General features: G+C 36.7%; 1 protein-coding gene across 4 annotated transcripts in view; it reads left to right on the forward strand.

Moving 5' to 3' along the window:
- The window catches only part of WDPCP (WD repeat containing planar cell polarity effector), a 291160-nt gene that overhangs the window by 261083 nt on the left and 12420 nt on the right, over positions 1-17657 (forward strand). The window lies entirely within an intron of this gene.

Here is a 17657-nt window from a genome sequence, read left to right on the forward strand (position 1 = left end):
CAAAGGAATGGTGTTCTAAAAATTATAACATGCTGATGAAAGAAACAGAAGATAACACAAATAGATGGAAAGATATACCATGTTCTTGGACTGAAGGACTCAATATTGTCAAATGACTATACTACCCAAGGCAATCTACAGATTCAGTGCAATCCCTATCAAATTACCAATGGCATTTTTCACAGAACTCGAACAAAAAATCTTTTATTTATTTATATTTTTGTCTTTTTGCTATTTCTTTGGGCTGCTCCCGCGGCATATGGAGGTTCCCAGGCTAGGGGTCGAATCGGAGCTGTAGCTGCCGGCCTACGCCAGAGCCACAGCAACACCAGACCCGAGCTGCGTCTGCAACCTGCACCACAGCTCACGGCAACGGCAACGCCGGATCGTTAACCCACTGAGCAAGGGCAGGGATCGAACCCGCATCCTCATGGTTCCTAGTCAGATTCGTTAACCACTGCTCCACGACGGGAACTCCAAAATTATTTATTTATTTATTTATATTTTTGTCTTTTTGCTAAAAAAATCTTTTAAATTTGTACAGGAACACAAAAGATCCCAAATAGCTAAAGCAATCCTGAGAAAGAAAAGTGTAGCTGAAGCAATCAGGCTTCCTGACTTCAGACTATACTACAAATCTATAGTCATCAAAATAGTACAGTACTGGCACAAAAACAGAAATATGGATCAGTGGAACAGGATAGAAAGCCCAGAAATAAACCCATGCACCTATGGTCAACTAATCTATGACAAAGGAGGTAAGAATACACAATGGAGAAGAGACAGTCTCTTCATTAAGTGGTGCTGGGAAAACTGGACAGCTACATATAAAAGAGCAAAATTAGAATACTCGCTAAAAATCATACACAAAAACAAATTCAAAGTGTATTAAGGGCCTAAATATAAGACAAGGTACTAGAAAACCCTTAGAAGAAGACAGGCAGAACACTCTTTGACATAAGTCATAGCAATATCTTTTTGGATCCACCTCCCAGAGCAATGAAAATAAAAACCAAAATAAACAAATGGGACCTAATTAAACTTAAAAGCTTTGGCACAGCAAAGGAAACCATTAACAAAACTGAAATACCACACGAAGAAAGGGAGAAAATATCTGCAAATGAAGCAATCAACAAGGGATTAATCTCCAAAATATACAAACAGCTTATGCAGCTTAATATATAAAAAAAATACAATCAAAATATGGGCAAAAGATCTACATAGACATTTCTCCAAAGACAACAGAGAGCCAAAAAGCACATGAAAAGATGCTCAAAATCACTATTAGAGAAGTGCAAATCACAACTACAATGAGATAGCACCCTATGCCAGTCAGAATGGCCACCATCAAAAATTCTGCAAACAATGAATGTTGGAGAGAGTGTTGAAAAAAGGGAACCCTCCTATACTGTTGGTGGGAATGTAAATAGATACAACCACATTATGGAGAACCATATGGAGTGTCCTTGGAAATCTAAAAATAGAACTACTATATGATCCAGCAATCACTCCTGGGCATCTATCCAGAGAGAACCATAATTCAAAAAAGATATATATACTCCAATGTTCACTGCACCACTATTTACAACAGTCAAGACATGGAAGTGACCTAAATGTTGGTCATCAGAGGAATGGATAAAGAGATGTGGTACATATATATGATGGAATAATTCTAAGCCATAAAAAGAATGAAATAATGCCATTGCACAATGTAGAAGGACCAAGAGATTATCATATTAAGTGAAGTCAGGATATTTAAAATTTTCACTACAGTCACAGCTCTAGACTCTTTGTTGTCCATGCTTTCTCTAGGGAGAAGCTGTGTGGTTTTGAAGTCTATTTCTGTTGGTCACAGAAATGCTTTTAATTCTCAATCTTTGGGAACTTATTCTGCTATTCAAAATTCAGGTGACCTCTCCAGCCTAATTACTGTGGCATAAAAGCTACTCATTTACCACCCAAGATTGTTTCTCTGGCCCCATGTTGGATGGCATGAGGGTGTGTATGCTTTCTGAACTTTTTCATATTGTCATCCCTAATTACCATGGCCATTGTCACAGGATGAGTTGGAATGTCAAGTGAGTGCCATTTGATAATGCTATAAAAAGACCTATAGCTGCTGCTCTCTAGCCATCTGTGCCTTCCCTTGGTGTGATACTATTGGGTAGTTTGTCTTTCTTTGGCATGAATTCCATAGCATGGCTTACATCTGCCAATCCTAGGCATTTACTTGGTGATCAAGTTGACATAAAATAGCTTCTTTGGCACTGTTTTTATTTAGAGAAGTTTTATACCTGCAAATTTCTGAAACAAGAATTACAATTTACTATATATATTTTATAATTATATAGGATATTATGAGCATAGAATTTTCTGACCTCTATTGACTCAAACCTATCTTGGACTTGCAAGTTCAAATCTTCCCGGTCAGGAGTCTAAACTCTGAAAAATTAACTTCATAATGATCAATGGATCAACCCAGAACAAGATATAACAGTTGTAAAAATATAAACACCCAACATAGGCACACCTCAACATATAAGGCAAATGCTAAGTCATAAAAGGAGAAAATGTCATTAACACAGTAATAGTGGGGGGCTTTAACACCCCACTTATATCAATGGACAGATCATCCAGACAAAAATCAATAAGGACACACAGGCCTTAAGTGACATATAACACCAGACAGATCAAATCAATATTTATAGAACATTCCATCTAAAAACAACAGACTACACTTTCTTCTCAAGTACATGTGGAACATTCTCCAAGACAGATCATGGGGCTGGGACACAAGGCAAGTCTCTGTACATTTAAGAAAACTGAAATTCTTTCACATAACTCTATGAGGTTAGAAATCAACTTCAGAAAAAAAAACTGTAAAAAAAAAAACCATAAATACATGGAGGCTAAACAATATGCCACCAATGGATCACTGAGGAAATCAAAGAGAAAATCAACAAACACTTAGGGATAAATGGAAATGAAAATACAATTATCCAAAACCCGGAGTTCCCATCATGGTGCAGCAGCAACGAATCTAACTAGGAACCATGAGGTTGTGGCTTCGATCCCTGGCCTCATTCAGTGGGTTACAGATCTGGGGTTGCTGGGAGCTGTGGTGTAGGTGGCAGATGCTGCTCTGATCTGGCCTGGCTGTGGCTGTGGTGTAGGCCGGTGGCTGTAGCTCCAATTAGACCCCTAGCCTGGGAACTTCCGTATGCTGTGAGTGTGGCCCTAAAAAGACAAAACAAACAAACAAACAAAACCATGGGATGCAGCAAAAGCTGTTCTAAGAGGGGAAGTTCACAGCAATATACATTTACCTCAGGAAATGAAAAAAATCTCAAATAACCAACCTAACCTTACACCTAAAGCAACTAGAGAAAGAAGAATAAAAAAGTTAGTAGAAGGAAAAAAAATCATAAAATCAGAGCAGAAATAAAAAATAGGGATGAAGAATCCAGTAGAGAAGATCAATGAAACTAAAACTTGCTTCTTTGAAAAGAGTGACAGAATTGATAAACCTTTAGCTAGACTCATTACAAAAAAGGGGGTTGTGACATAATAAAAGCCATTTATGACAAGCTCACAGCAAATATAATACTCAATGGAGAAAAGCTGAAAGCCTTCCCACTAAAATCTGGAAATCTTCCCACTCTCACCACTATTATTCAACATAGTATTGGAAGTCCTAGCCACAGTAATCAGACAAAGAAATAAAAGGCATACAAATAGGAAGAGAAGGGGTAAAATGGTCACAGTATGCAGATGACATGATACTATACATAGAAAACCCTAAGGACTCCATACAAAAACTACTTGAACTGATCAACAAAATCAGCAAAACAGCAGGATATAAGATTAACATTCAGAAATCAGTTGCATTTCTTTATACTAACAATGAAAAATTAGAAAAGAAATATAAAAATACAATACCTTTTAAAATTGTACCCCCAAAAAATCAAATACCTGGGAAGACACCTGACCAAGGAGGTAAAGGACTGATATGCCAAGAACTATGAAACATTAATCAAGGAAATTAAAGAAGATGTAAAGAAATGGAAAGATATTCTATGCTCCTGGATTGGAAAAATTAATATTGTAAAAATGGCCATACTATCCAAAGCATTTACAGATTCAATGTAGTTCCTATCAAATTACCCATGACATTTTTCACAGAACTAGAGCAAACAATCCAGAAATTTATATGGAACCACAAAAGACCCAGAATTGCCAAAGCAATCCTGAGAAACAAAAACCAAGCAGGAGGCATAACTCTCCCAGACCTCAAGCAATATTATAAAGCCACAGTCATCAAGACAGTGTGGTACTGGTACCAAAACAGACAGACCAATGGAACAGAATAGAGAACCCAGAAATAAACCCTGACACCTCTGGTCAATTAATCTTTGACAAGGGCAAGAACAATTGAAAAATTGAAAAATGGGTAAAAGACCAGAACAGACGTTTCTCCAAGGAAGATATACAGATGGCCAACAAGCACATGAAACAATGCTCAACATCCCTGATTATTAGAGAATTCAAGTCAAAACTACTGCTAGATACTACCTCACACCAGTCAGAATGGCCATCATTAATAAGTCCACAAATAACAAATGCTGGAGGGGGTGTGGAGAAAAGGGAACCCTCCTTCACTGTTGGTGGGAATGTAAGCTGGTACAACCACTATGGACAACAGTATGGTGGTATCTTAGAAATCTATACATAGAACTACCATATGACCCAGCAATCCCACTCTTGGGCATATATCCGGACAAAACATTCCTTAAAAAAGACATATGCACCCGCATGTTCATTGCAGTACTATTCGCAACAGCCAAGACATGTCCATCGACAGACAACTGGATTAGGAAGAGGTGGTATATATACACAATGGAATACTACTCATCCATAAAAAAAGAATTAAATAATGCCATTTGCAGCAACATGGATAGAACTAGTGACTCTCATACTGAGTGAAGTAAATCAGAAAGAGAAAGACAAATACTATATGATATCACTTATATCTGGAATCTAATATATGGCACAAATGGACCTTTCCACAGAAAAGAAAATCATGGACTTGGAGAATAGACTTGTGGTTGCCAAGGAGGAGGGGGAGGGAGTGGGATGCATTGGGAACTTGGGGTTAATAGATGCAAACTGTTGCCTTTGGAATGGATTAGCAATGAGATCCTGCTGTGTAGGACTGGGAACTATGTCTAGTCAATTATGATGGAGCATGATAATGTGAGAAAAAAGAATGTATACACATATGTGTAACTGGGTCACCATGCTGTACAGCAGAAAAAAAATAAAAGGTAAAAAAGGGGGGTTAGGGGAGAAGGCCCAAATCAATATGGTTAGAAATGAAAAAAAGAGTTCAATCAACATACAGAAATACAAATACACGAGAGATTACTCAGACAACTATACACCAATAAAATGGACAACCTACAAGAAATAAACTAGTTCTTAGAAGCATACAGTCCCCTAAGACTGAATAAAGAAGAAATAGAAAATATGAACAGAACAATTATAAGTACTGAAATTGAAACTATGATTAAAAAATTCCTAACAGGAGTTCCTGTTGTGGCACAGTGGTTAACGAATCTGACTAGGAACCATGAGGTTGCGGGTTCAGTACCGGCCCCTGCTCAGTGGGTTAAGGATCCAGTGTTGCCGTGAGCTGTGGTGTAGGTTGCAGACGTGGCTCGGATCCCACGTTGCTGTGGCTCTAGCATAGGCCAGTGGCTACAGCTCCGATTCGACCCCTAGCCTGGGAACCTCCATATGCCACGGGAGCAGCCCAAAGAAATAGCAAAAAGACAAAAAAAAAAATTCCTAACAAATAAAAGTCCAGAACCAGATGGCTGCATGTGTAAATTCTATCAAACATTTAGAGAAGAGTAAACACCTATACTGAAATGATACCAAAACATTGCAAAGGAAGGAACATTCCAAACTCATTCTATGAAGCCACCATCACCCTGATTCCAAAGTCATACAAAGATACAAATAAAGAAAATTATAGGCCCATATCACTGATGAACATAGACTCAAAAATACTCAACCAAATATTAGAAAACTGAATCTAACAATATATTAAAAAGTTCACATGCTATAATCAAGTGGGATTTATGCAAGGATTTTTCAGTATCCACAATCAATATGATACACCACATTAACAAACTGAAGAGTAAAAACCATATGATTATCTTAGTAGATGCAGAAAAATCCAGCATCCATCTATGATAAAAAAAAAAAAACTCTCCAGAAAGCCATAGAGGGGACCTACCTGAACATAATAAAGGTCACATATACCAAACCCACAGCTAACATCATACTCAGTGGTGAAAAGCTGAAATCATTTCCTCTGACATCAGGAAGAAGACATTGGATGCCCACTCTTGCCTCTTTCATTCAACATAGTTTTGGAAATCTTAGCCACAGCAATCAGAGAAGAAAAAGAAAAAGAATCCAAATTAGAAAAGAAGTAAATTTGTCACTGCAGATGACATATTATACATAGAAAGATGTTACCAGAAAACTAGTAGAGCTCATCAGTAAAATCAGTAAAGTTGCAGAATACAAAATTAATACACAGAAACCTCTTTCTATACACTAATAATGAAACATCAGAAAGAGAAATCAAGGAAACAATCCCATTTACCATCACATCAAAAAGATTAAAATACCCTAGAAAGGTACAGTAAATAGTACTGTATATAATAATGCTACCAAAGGAGGTAAAAGACCTGTACTCCAAAAATATAAGATGCTGATGAAAGAAATCAAAGATGACAGAAACAGAAGAATCAATACTGTCAAAATGACTGTTCTACCCAAGGTAATCTGTAGATTCAGTGCACTCCCTATCAAATTACCAATGAATGGCATTTTTCACAGAACTAAAAGAAAAAGAGTTTAATTTGTATAGAAACAGAGAAGATTCCCATTAGCCAAATCAATCTGGAAAAAGAACACAGAGTTGGAGGGATCAGGCTCTCTTTTTTCAGACTATACTACAAAGCTATAGTAATCAAAATGGTATGGTACTGATACAAAACCAGAAATATAGATTAGTGGAACAGGATAGAAATAGTCCAGAGATAAACTCACATGACTATGGGCAATTAATCTATAACAATGGAGGCAAGAATGTATATATGGATAGTCTCTTCAATAAATGGTGCTGGAAAAACAAGACAGCTACTTGTAAAAGAATAAAATTAGAACACTCTCTAAGACCATACATAAAAATAAACTCAAAATAGATTAAAGACCTAAATGTAAAACTGATTATTGTAAAATTCCTACAGGAAAACCTAGGCAGAACACTTTTTGACATGAATCACAGCAGTGTCTTTTTGGATCCAACTCCTAGAATAATAGACATTAAAAAGTAAACATAGAGTTCCCATTGTGGCTTAGCGGGTTAAGGACTTGATGTCTCTGTGAGGATACAGGTTTGACCTCTGGCCTTGCTCAGTGGGTTAAGGATCTGCATAGGTGGTAGATATAGCTCAGATCTGGTATTGCCATAGCTGTGGCATAGACCCCATCTGCAGCTCTGATTTGACCCCTAGCCTGGGAACTTCCCTACACTACAGGTGCTTCTGTGAAAAATGGGAAAAAAATAAACAAATGGAACCTAATTAAACTTAAAAGATTTTGCACAACAAAGGAAATCATAAACAAAATGAAAAGACAGCCCACAGAATGGGAGAAAATATTTGGAAACAGTACTTCTGACAAGGGATTGATTTTCAAAATATACTATCAGCTCATACAGCTCAACATCAAATAAAGAAGTAACCCGATATAAATAGACATTTCACCAAAGATGGCCAACAGGCATATGAAAAGATGCTCAACATTATTAACTATAAATGAAATGAAAATCAAAACTATAATGAGGTATCACCTCATACAGGTCAGAATGGCCATAACCAGAAAGTCTATAAACAATAAATGTTGGAGAGGATGTGGAGAAAAGGGTACCCTTCTACACTGTTCGTGTATGTCAACTGTGTAACCACTATGGAGAACAGTATGGAGGTTTCTTAAAAAACTAAAAATAGAGCCACTATATGATCCTGTAATACCACTCCTGGGCATATATCCAGAAAAAAAAATAATTAGAAAGATATAGCCAATCCCAGGGTTCGTTGAAGTACTATTATGATAGCCCAGACAAATCCAGCTAAATGTCCACTGACAAAGGAATGGATAAAGAAGATGTGGTACATTTATCACTCAGTCATAAAAAAGAATGAAATATTGCCATTTGTAGCAACATGAATGAACCTAGAGATTATCATACAAAGTGAAACAGGTGAGAAAGAGAAAAATGTCATATGATATCACTTTTACGTTGAATCTTAAAAAAAATGATACAAATGAACTTATTTACAAAACAGAAATAGATTCACAGACATAGGAAACAAATTTACTGTTAGCAAAGTGGAATGGTGGGGGAGGGATAAATTAGGAGTTTGGGATTAACATAAACATACTACTATATATAAAATTAGATACCCAACAAGGACCTACTCTATAGCACAGGGAACTATAGTTGATATTTTGTAATAACCTATAAGAAAAAATAACTTGACAAAGTAGATATATGTATTTGTATAACTGAATCACTTTGCTGTATACCTGAAACTAATACAACATTGTAATCCAACGGTATTTAAATTTTAAAAATTAAAATGGTATGGTACTAAAATTAATAAAGATGAGAATCTATTCAAGGTATTTTAGCTTTAAATACTTTTTGTTGTAAATTTGCACATTAATTCCAGTACTACAAAAGTCATCTGTGCAAAATAATGAGCTCCCAGGAAAAGCAGGTCTTTTATTTTAGATGTTAGATGATACAAACAGAATATGTGTGAAATTTTAAACCTGGATCACAGCCAAAGACTATCACTGTTTGTCATCTTTTGTTCAATGGAAGCCAATTTCACTTAATAATACTAAATGATGTTACTAATAGAAGTCAGCTTGGCAAATGGCAAATTATACAATTGTCATTGAGAATGACAGAAGCTAATAGGTTCATTCTTCTAAATATTTTTCTGAAAAATTGCTTCCAAGGTAGTAACACTTTTATAATAAAACCATTCAGTAACTAGGTAAGCCTGATTGGGTGGGAGCAAATGATGGGATTTATCAATATGACACTTTTCAGATCTACTGTCATCTAAATTGTCCATTTAGACTTATGTGCCATTTTAATCTTATACAGTAAGTCTCCAAAAAGATACCAACAAAACAAAACAAGGTCTATACAACTTAAAATGTCTCCTTTTGCCATGTGCCTGCCAGACGCAAGATTCTAAACAACTAAGCGTGCTTCGGTATCACAGTTCACTAGTATGTAAAAACCCTGATTGATGGGCTTCAGGGGGTATATATGTGTTTTTTTTTAAAGGGCTTGAAACTTGTATTTCTTAAGAAAAATAATTTAATGAACTAGAGAATATTATGCTTAGTGAAATAAGTCAGAGAAAGACAAGTACTCTACTTATCACTTATGTGTTGAATCTACAAAATAAAACAATTGTATATAACAAAACAAAAAGACTCACAGGTATAGAAAACAAACTAATTTTTACCAATGGTGAGAGGGAAAGGAGAAAGTACAAGATAAAGATTGGGATTTAGAGATACAAACTACTGTGTATAAAAAAAAAAAGGCAGCAAAGTTATATTATACAATACAGGGAAATATAGCCATTATTCTGTAATCGCTTTAAATGGAGTATAATCTACAAAAATACTGAATCACTATGCTGTACCCCTTAAAGCAATACTGTAAATCAACTATACTTCAATTAAAAAATAGAATGAATGAATGAATGAATTTATTTATTGTCTTTTGTCTTTTTAGGGCCACATGTGGCATATGGATGTTCCCAGGCTAGGGGTTTAATCAGAGCTGTTGCTGCCAGGCTATGCCACAGCCACAGCCACAGCAATGCCAGATCCAAGCCGTGTCTGCGACCTACACCACAGCTCACGGCAATGCCTGATCCTTGACCCACTGAGCAAGGCCAGGGATCGACCCCACAACCTCATGGTTCCTAGTCAGATTTGTTTCCTCTGCACCATGATGGGAACTCCCAAAAAATAGAATTAATTAAGACATGTACAGATAAGAGGCAGAGAAGCTTATGCTTCATTAACTTTGTAGTAAGTTCACCTCTGTATCTGGCAGCAAGTAGACATTCCAAAATTATTTGAGGAATAATTTTTGATTAATAAGTATTAATTAAATTTAAAGTCAGGATGATAAAGTTATGACTATAACTAGAAGTGGTCTTTTGCAATATATTTAGTATAGTATTATTTAACAGTACCTTAGCCTTAGTCTCAACCAGCTTTACTGCATATATTCTATTCTTATACCTGCTGGCCTAATCAGGTAAAAGACATGAAAATGAAATATAAAGCCAAGGGGCTTTTATTTTCTTGACTTATTTAGAATATGACCATTTCCCAGGGACATATGAACATAGCTAATTGCAGGTACCCAACATTTCAACTATTCCAGCAGTAAAACTAAAAGTTAAAAATAAATGCAGCCACATCACTCATTATTAGAAAAATGCAAATCAAAACCACTCTGAGGTACCACCTTACACCAGCCAGAATGGCCATCATCCAAAAGTCTACAAACAATAAGTGCTAGAGAGGGTGTGGAGAAAAAGGAACCCTAGTACACTGTTGGTGGGATTGTAAATGGGTGCAACCACTGTGGAAAGCAGTATGGAGATTCCTCAGAAAACTAAACATAGAACTACCATTTGATCCAGCAATCCCACTCCTGGACATCTACCCAGAGAAAACCATGACTCGCAAAGACACATGTACTCCAATGTTCATTGCAGCACTATTTACAATAGCCAAGACATGGAAACAACCTAAATGTCCATCAACAGAGGAGTGGATCCAGAAGATGTGGTACATATACACAATGGAATATTACTCAACCATTAAAAGGAATAAAATATCAGCATTTTTAGCAACATGGATGGACCTAGAAACTATCATGCTCAGTGAAGTCAGCCATACAATGAGACATCAACATCAAATGCTTTCACTGACATTTGGAATCTGAAAAAAGGACAGACTGAACTTCTTTGCAGAACAGATGCTGACTCACAGACATTGAAAAACTTATGGCCTCTGGAGGAGACAGTTTGGGGGGTAGGGGGATGTGCTTGGGCTATGTGATGGAAATCCTGTGAAATTAGATTGTTATGATCATTATACAACTACAGATGTGATAAATTCATTTGAATAATAAAAAAATAAAAGTAAATGCAGCTAGAAGATGGGTATAAGTTCCTCCTTGTATGCTTGGTAGAATTCGCCTGTGAAGCCATATGGTCCTGGATTTTTGTTTGTAGGGGGTGTTTTTATTACATATTCAATTTCATTTTTAGTGATTGGTCTGTTCAGTTGATCTATTTCTTCTTGATTCAGTTTTGGCAGGCCAAAGTTGTCCATTTCTTCTAGGTTGTCAAATTTGTGGCATATAATTGTTCATAGTATTCTCTTATGGTTTTTTTGTATTTCTGTAGTATCTGTTGAGATTTCTCCTTTTTCATTTATTATTTTGTTTGTTTGGGTTTTTTTCCTCTCTTCTTCTTGGTGAATCTGGCCAGAGGTCTGTCGATTTTGTTTACCCTTTCAAAGAACCAGCTCTTGGTTTTACTGTTTTTTTCTATTTTTTAAATCTCTATTTCATTGATTTCCTTGCCAATCTTTATGATTTCCTTCCATCTGCTGACTAGGTTTTTGTTTGTTTTTCTTTTCTAATTCTTTTATATGGTAGGTTAAGTTGTTGATTTGATATTTTTTTCTTTTCTGAGGAAGCCCTGTATCACTATGAACTTCCTGCTGAGAACTGCTTTTGCAACATACCATAGATTTTGAATGGTTGTGTTTTCCTTACCATTTTGTCTTGAGGTATTTTTTAATTTCCCTTTTGATTTCCTCTTTGACCTATTGGTTTTTTAGTAGCATGTTGTTTAGTCTCCATGTAGTAGTTTTTTCTCATTTCTTTTCCTGTGGTTGATATCTAGTTTCATGCCCTTCCTGAAATAATTTCTATACCCTTAAATTTGTTGAGGTTTTGTGCCCCAGCATATGGTCAGTCCTTGAGAATGTTCCATGTGCACTTGAAAAGAATGTATATTCTGATTTTTTTTTTTTGTATGCGTTGTCCTGAAAACATCAATTAAGTCTAACTTTTGCATTGTGTCACTTAGCTTCTCTGTTGCATTACTGATTTTCTGTTTAGAGGATCCTTCCATTGATGTCAGTGGGGTGTTAAAGTCTCCTACTATTATTGTATTCCCATCAATTTCTCCTTTAATGTCTGTTAGTATTTGTGGTATGTATTTGGGTTCACCTATATAAGGGGCATATATATTGACGAGTGTAACATCCTCTTCTTGAATGGATCCTTTTATCATTAAATAGTGACCTTCTTTGTCTTTCTTTAAGGCCTTTTAGTCTATTTTGTCTGATATGAGTATTGCAACTCCTGCTTTCCTGTCTTTTGCATTCACATGAAACATCTTTTTCCATCTCCTCACTTTCAATTTATGTGTCCTTTGCCTTAAGGTGAGTCTTTGAAGGCAGCACATTGTAGGCTCTTGTTTTTTTATCCAGTCTGCCACTCTATGTTTTTTTATTGGAGCATTCAGTTCATTGGCATATAAGGTAATTATTGATAAATATGTATTTATTGCCATTTTAAACCTTGCTTCCCAGTTGATTCTATGTTTCTCCTTTCTTTATTTATTTGGTTGTATAATTTCCTTTTATTTTATGCTTCCGTCCTCCTCTTTTTAGTTTTTGTGAATGTATTGTTTGATTTTGATTTGTGGTTGCCCTGTTTTTCAGGTATGTTAACTGCTTCCTATATCTTCTTGTTTTAGCCTGAGAGTCATATAGGCTTTGAACACATTCTTAAAAAAAAAAAAAAAAAAAAAAAAAAGAGTCAAGATTTTCTTACTCTCCTTCCCTACATTTTATGATTTTAAGGTCCTTCTTTTTTTTTTGTGTGTGTGTGTGTGTGTGTGTGTGTGTGTGTGTGTGTTTGCTGTTTCTCTGGGCCGCTCCCACGGCATATGGAGGTTCCCAGGCTAGGGGTCGAATCAGAGCTGTAGCCACCGGCCTACACCAGAGCCACAGCAACGTGGGATCCGAGCTGCATCTGCAACCTACACCACAGCTCATGGCAACGCCGGATTGTTAACCCACTGAGAAAGGACAGGGACCAAACCCGCAACCTCATGGTTCCTAGTCGGATTTGTTAACCACTGCGCCACAACGGGAACTCCAAGGTCCTTTTTTAAACATCTTCATGTTTATTCTTTTACTGTTCCTTGTGTTATTAATTGCTTTTATAATAGGGTTTTTTTCCTTTTACACCTATATATTGGCTTATTTAATTGATGACTTTCCAATCATGATTTCCTCCATCCTGTATCTTCTTACTTCATTCCTATTTAGGGGAGATCTTTCAGTATTTCTTTTAGAATGGGTTTAGTATTGCTGTATTCTTTTAGTTTTTTGTTTGTTGGAGAAATTCTTTATTTCTCCTATTTTAAATGATATTCCTGCTGGGTAGAATATTCTAGGATGCAAATTTTTCTTTTCTAGGATTTTGAATGTATCTTGCCACTCCCTTCTGGCCTGTAGTGTGTCTGTAGAGAAATCAGCTGATAGCTTCATGGGAGTTCCCTTATAATTAACTATTTTTCTCCTGCTGCTTTTGGAATCCTTTCCTTATCTTTAACTTTTGCCATTTATATTATAATACATCTTGGTGTGGTCTGTTTGGGTTCAACTTGTTTGGGGCTCTCTGTGCTTCCTGTATCTTGATATCTGTTTCTTTTAGATTTGGAAAGTTTTCAGCTCCTTCTGGAGTCTGGAATGGCTGCAGTACTTTACCCCTGCCTCCCACAGCCCATGTGAGTTGCCTTATTGCCCTTGGCCCCTCATAAGAAGCACCCTGCTGCCAACAGCTCACACATGCACAGAAAGATATTCTTATGGCAGTCTGCCCCTCCTCCTCTTGCTCTCCCCACCAATGGCACCTTGCTCCTCCTCTGAGTCCAGACCTCCTTGGATTCCCTTCACTATGACTCCACTCTCCAGACGATGACACACTGCCTCCCTATCCCCTCAGGCTGTATCCACACAGACAAACCTAGTCCTATCCCCAGAACTGACCTCCAGAGTCTGAGTCTCAGCACCCAGCTCATGTCCAAGCATCTCAGGCTGTGGTGTCTGGGACAGTGGCACCAATGGTTTGTGCTTATCTCTCTCTGCTTTGCCCTCCTCAGTCTGGCTGCTGTGCTTGTCTCTGAGGCTGTGAGGCCCCTCTGTATCAACTGATCTCCTTGTCAGTTAGATGGCTTCTAGAGTGCAGGTTCCTTTTTCCTCTTTGACTGCTCCCACTCAGGACTGCTTGTCTTGTCGTGATTCCTTTTTTTTCCCCTCTTCTCTCTCTCCCCTTTTTTTCTTCCTAGTTATGTGGAGGTTTTCTTGCCCATTTTGGAGGTTTAAGGTCTTTGGCCAGTGTTCAGTAGATGTTCTGTGGGAATGGTTCTACATGTAGATGGGTTTTGTTTTTTTGATGTGTTTGTGGGAGAAGATGAGCACCATGTCTTACTCCTATACTATCTTGATCCTGCCTCTCAATAATGTAATTATTTTGCAGGGAATAACACTTCTCTTATTTAGGGTTAAAAGGTAGTGTTTCCTATCAACAGAATCTATGCCAGTATTCATCTGTGGATGCTGATCTGTGGTGAGATTTTATGTATTTCAAAGTTTTCAAATTTCTTTCCTCATTGATAGGTACTGCCAAATATTGATACTGATCCATGACCACATGGTTTTAATTGAGCATTCACTGATCAGAAGGCATTTTTAGAATTCTATAGATTAAACTGCCTTTTAACATGTTATTACACATATTAATTAGTTTGTTATTGAAAATTAATTACTTCCAGTTAAAGTTCCTTAATTGTACCATTAAAAAGACTTTGGAATATCAAAATCTCCTTTGCACTTGTAGCAAGGTTGAAAAATGCTGCTGTGGAGTGAAATGTATTGCTGGGAATTTGTGAAAGAATGGAAATCTCACTTCTTTTTTAAATTGTTGACAGTGCAGAAAGTGTTTAACACAGCCTGGTATTATTTGCAAGTCAAACAATGTTAGTTCTCACTGAAATGTCTTTATCAGAGTATAAGTTTCATATATAAGTACTATTTGCCTGTAGTTTTCGATTGAAACAATTTCAAGTGTGCAGCATAATTCTAAAGCCATTCATAGTTAAAAGTGGCTGAGCACAGTTCTTCCAACCATTTAAAAATGTAAACACCATTCTTTTTTTTTTTAATTTGAAGTACAATTTCATATTAGTTACATGTTACAATATGGTGATTCACAAATTTTAAAGGTTATACTGTTTTTAGTTATTATAAAATATTTCTATATTTCCTGTGTTGTACAATATATCCTTGTAGTTTATTGTACACCTACTAGTTTGTAGCTCTTTATCCTTTACCCCTATATTGTTCCTCCTCCTCTCCCCACTGGTAACTATGAGGGGTTTTTGGGGGGCGGGGGTTGTCTTTTGGTTTTTTCTTTAACGGCTGCACCTGCACCATATGGAAGTTCCCAGATGAGGGGTTGAACTGGAGCTGGAGCTACGGCCTATGCCACAACCACAGCAACACCAAATCCCAGCCACATCTGTGACCTGCACCACAGCTTGCAGCAATGCCAGATCCTTAACCCCCTGAGCAAGGCAAGGGATCAAACCAACATCCTCACAGATACAATTTTGGGTTCTTAACCTACTAAGCCCAATGGAAACTTCTAGTTTACTATTTATATCTGTGAGTCTGCTTTTGTATTATATTCACTAGTTTGTTGTAATTTTTAGAGTACACATGTAAATGATATTATACATTCTTTTTTTATCTGACTTAATTTCACTTAGCATAACAAAACAAAAAGACATCCCTCCTGAATGGGAGAAAATATTTGCGAATGAGAAGACCAATAAGGGATCAATATCCAAAATATATAAACAGCCCATGTATCTCAACATCAAAACAACAAACAACCTGATTACAAAATGGGCAGAAGAACTGAACAGATGTTTTTCCAAAGAGGAAATACAGATGAGCAACAGGCACGTAGAAAGATGCTCAACATTGCTTAACCATCAGGGAAATGCAAATCAAGCCCACAATGAGATATTACCTCATACCAGTCAGAATGGCTGTCTTCAAAAAGAACACAAACAACAAATGTAGGTGAGCATGTAGAGAAAAGGGAATCCTCATACACTGTTATTGGGAATGTAAATTAGTGCAGGCACTGTGGAAAACAGTATGGAGGTTCCTCAAAGTACTAAAAATAGAACTACCATATGATCCAACAGTTCCACTCCTGAGTATATATCTGAAGATAACAAAGCACTAATTCAGAAAGATAGAACACCCCAATATTTGTAGCAGCATTATGTACAATAGCCAAGCTATGCCAGCACCCTAAGCGCCCATAAAGATGACTGGATATACATGATGAAATACTACTCAGCCACAAATAAGAATGAAATTTTGCCATTTGCAGCAACATGGACGGACCTGGAGGGCATTATGCTAAGTAAACACCATTCTTAACTCAAGGACTATACAAAAGGCAAGCTCTATTTGGTCACTATGCCAGAGTATACTGACCTCTGCTCTATAAAGTATACATTCCCAATAAATGTAAGTGCCTGTACCTGCTCCCCCCCCCAGTAAGTAATAACTGCAGTATTACTTACTGCAACCAGTAAGCAATAACTTTAAAAAAAAACCTATACAATTTGTAATTACATTTTTCAACTTGCATTTATTTGAGTATTAGGAGAGTGAAATATCTTTTCATGATTATAGGCCACTTACATTTCACCATTGAAACTTTGTTCATATTCTTTTTTTTTTTTACTTTTATTTTTGATAGAGTATAGTTGATTTACAGTGTTGTGTCAATGTCTGCTATACAGCATAGTGACCCAGTTATACATATATAAATACATTATTTTTCTCCTACTGTCTTCTGTCGTTCTATCCCAAGAAATTGGATATCATTCCCTGTGCTGTACAGTAGGACTTCATTGTTTATCCATTCTAAATATAATAGTTTGCACCTACCAACCCCAAACTTCCAGTCTATCCCATTTCTTCCCCTCTACCTCTTGGCAACCACAAGTCTGTTCTCTATGTCTGTGAGTGTGTTTCTGTTTTGCAGATATGTTCATTTGTGCAGAATTTTAGACTCCACATATAAGTGATAGTATATGGTATTTCTCTCTCTGACTTCATTTAGCATGAGAATCTTTTGTTGCAGCCATGTTCCATTTTTATTGAACTAAAATTCTCATTCCACCAATCATTGTGTGTACTAAAAAGAGTTCTATGTCCTTTTTAGTGGCTCTACCTACTTGTTTAGAATTATTTTCCATTGCATTCTCCCATACATCCAACCTTCCTTACATATTGAAAGGCCTGCCTTTGCCTGACAGAGCTGTGTTTTCTCAAGCTTCTCTACATATATGCAG

The sequence above is a fragment of the Sus scrofa genome, chromosome 3 (genome assembly GCF_000003025.6).
Source record: "Sus scrofa isolate TJ Tabasco breed Duroc chromosome 3, Sscrofa11.1, whole genome shotgun sequence".
In the NCBI taxonomy this organism is placed as follows: Eukaryota; Metazoa; Chordata; class Mammalia; order Artiodactyla; family Suidae; genus Sus; species Sus scrofa.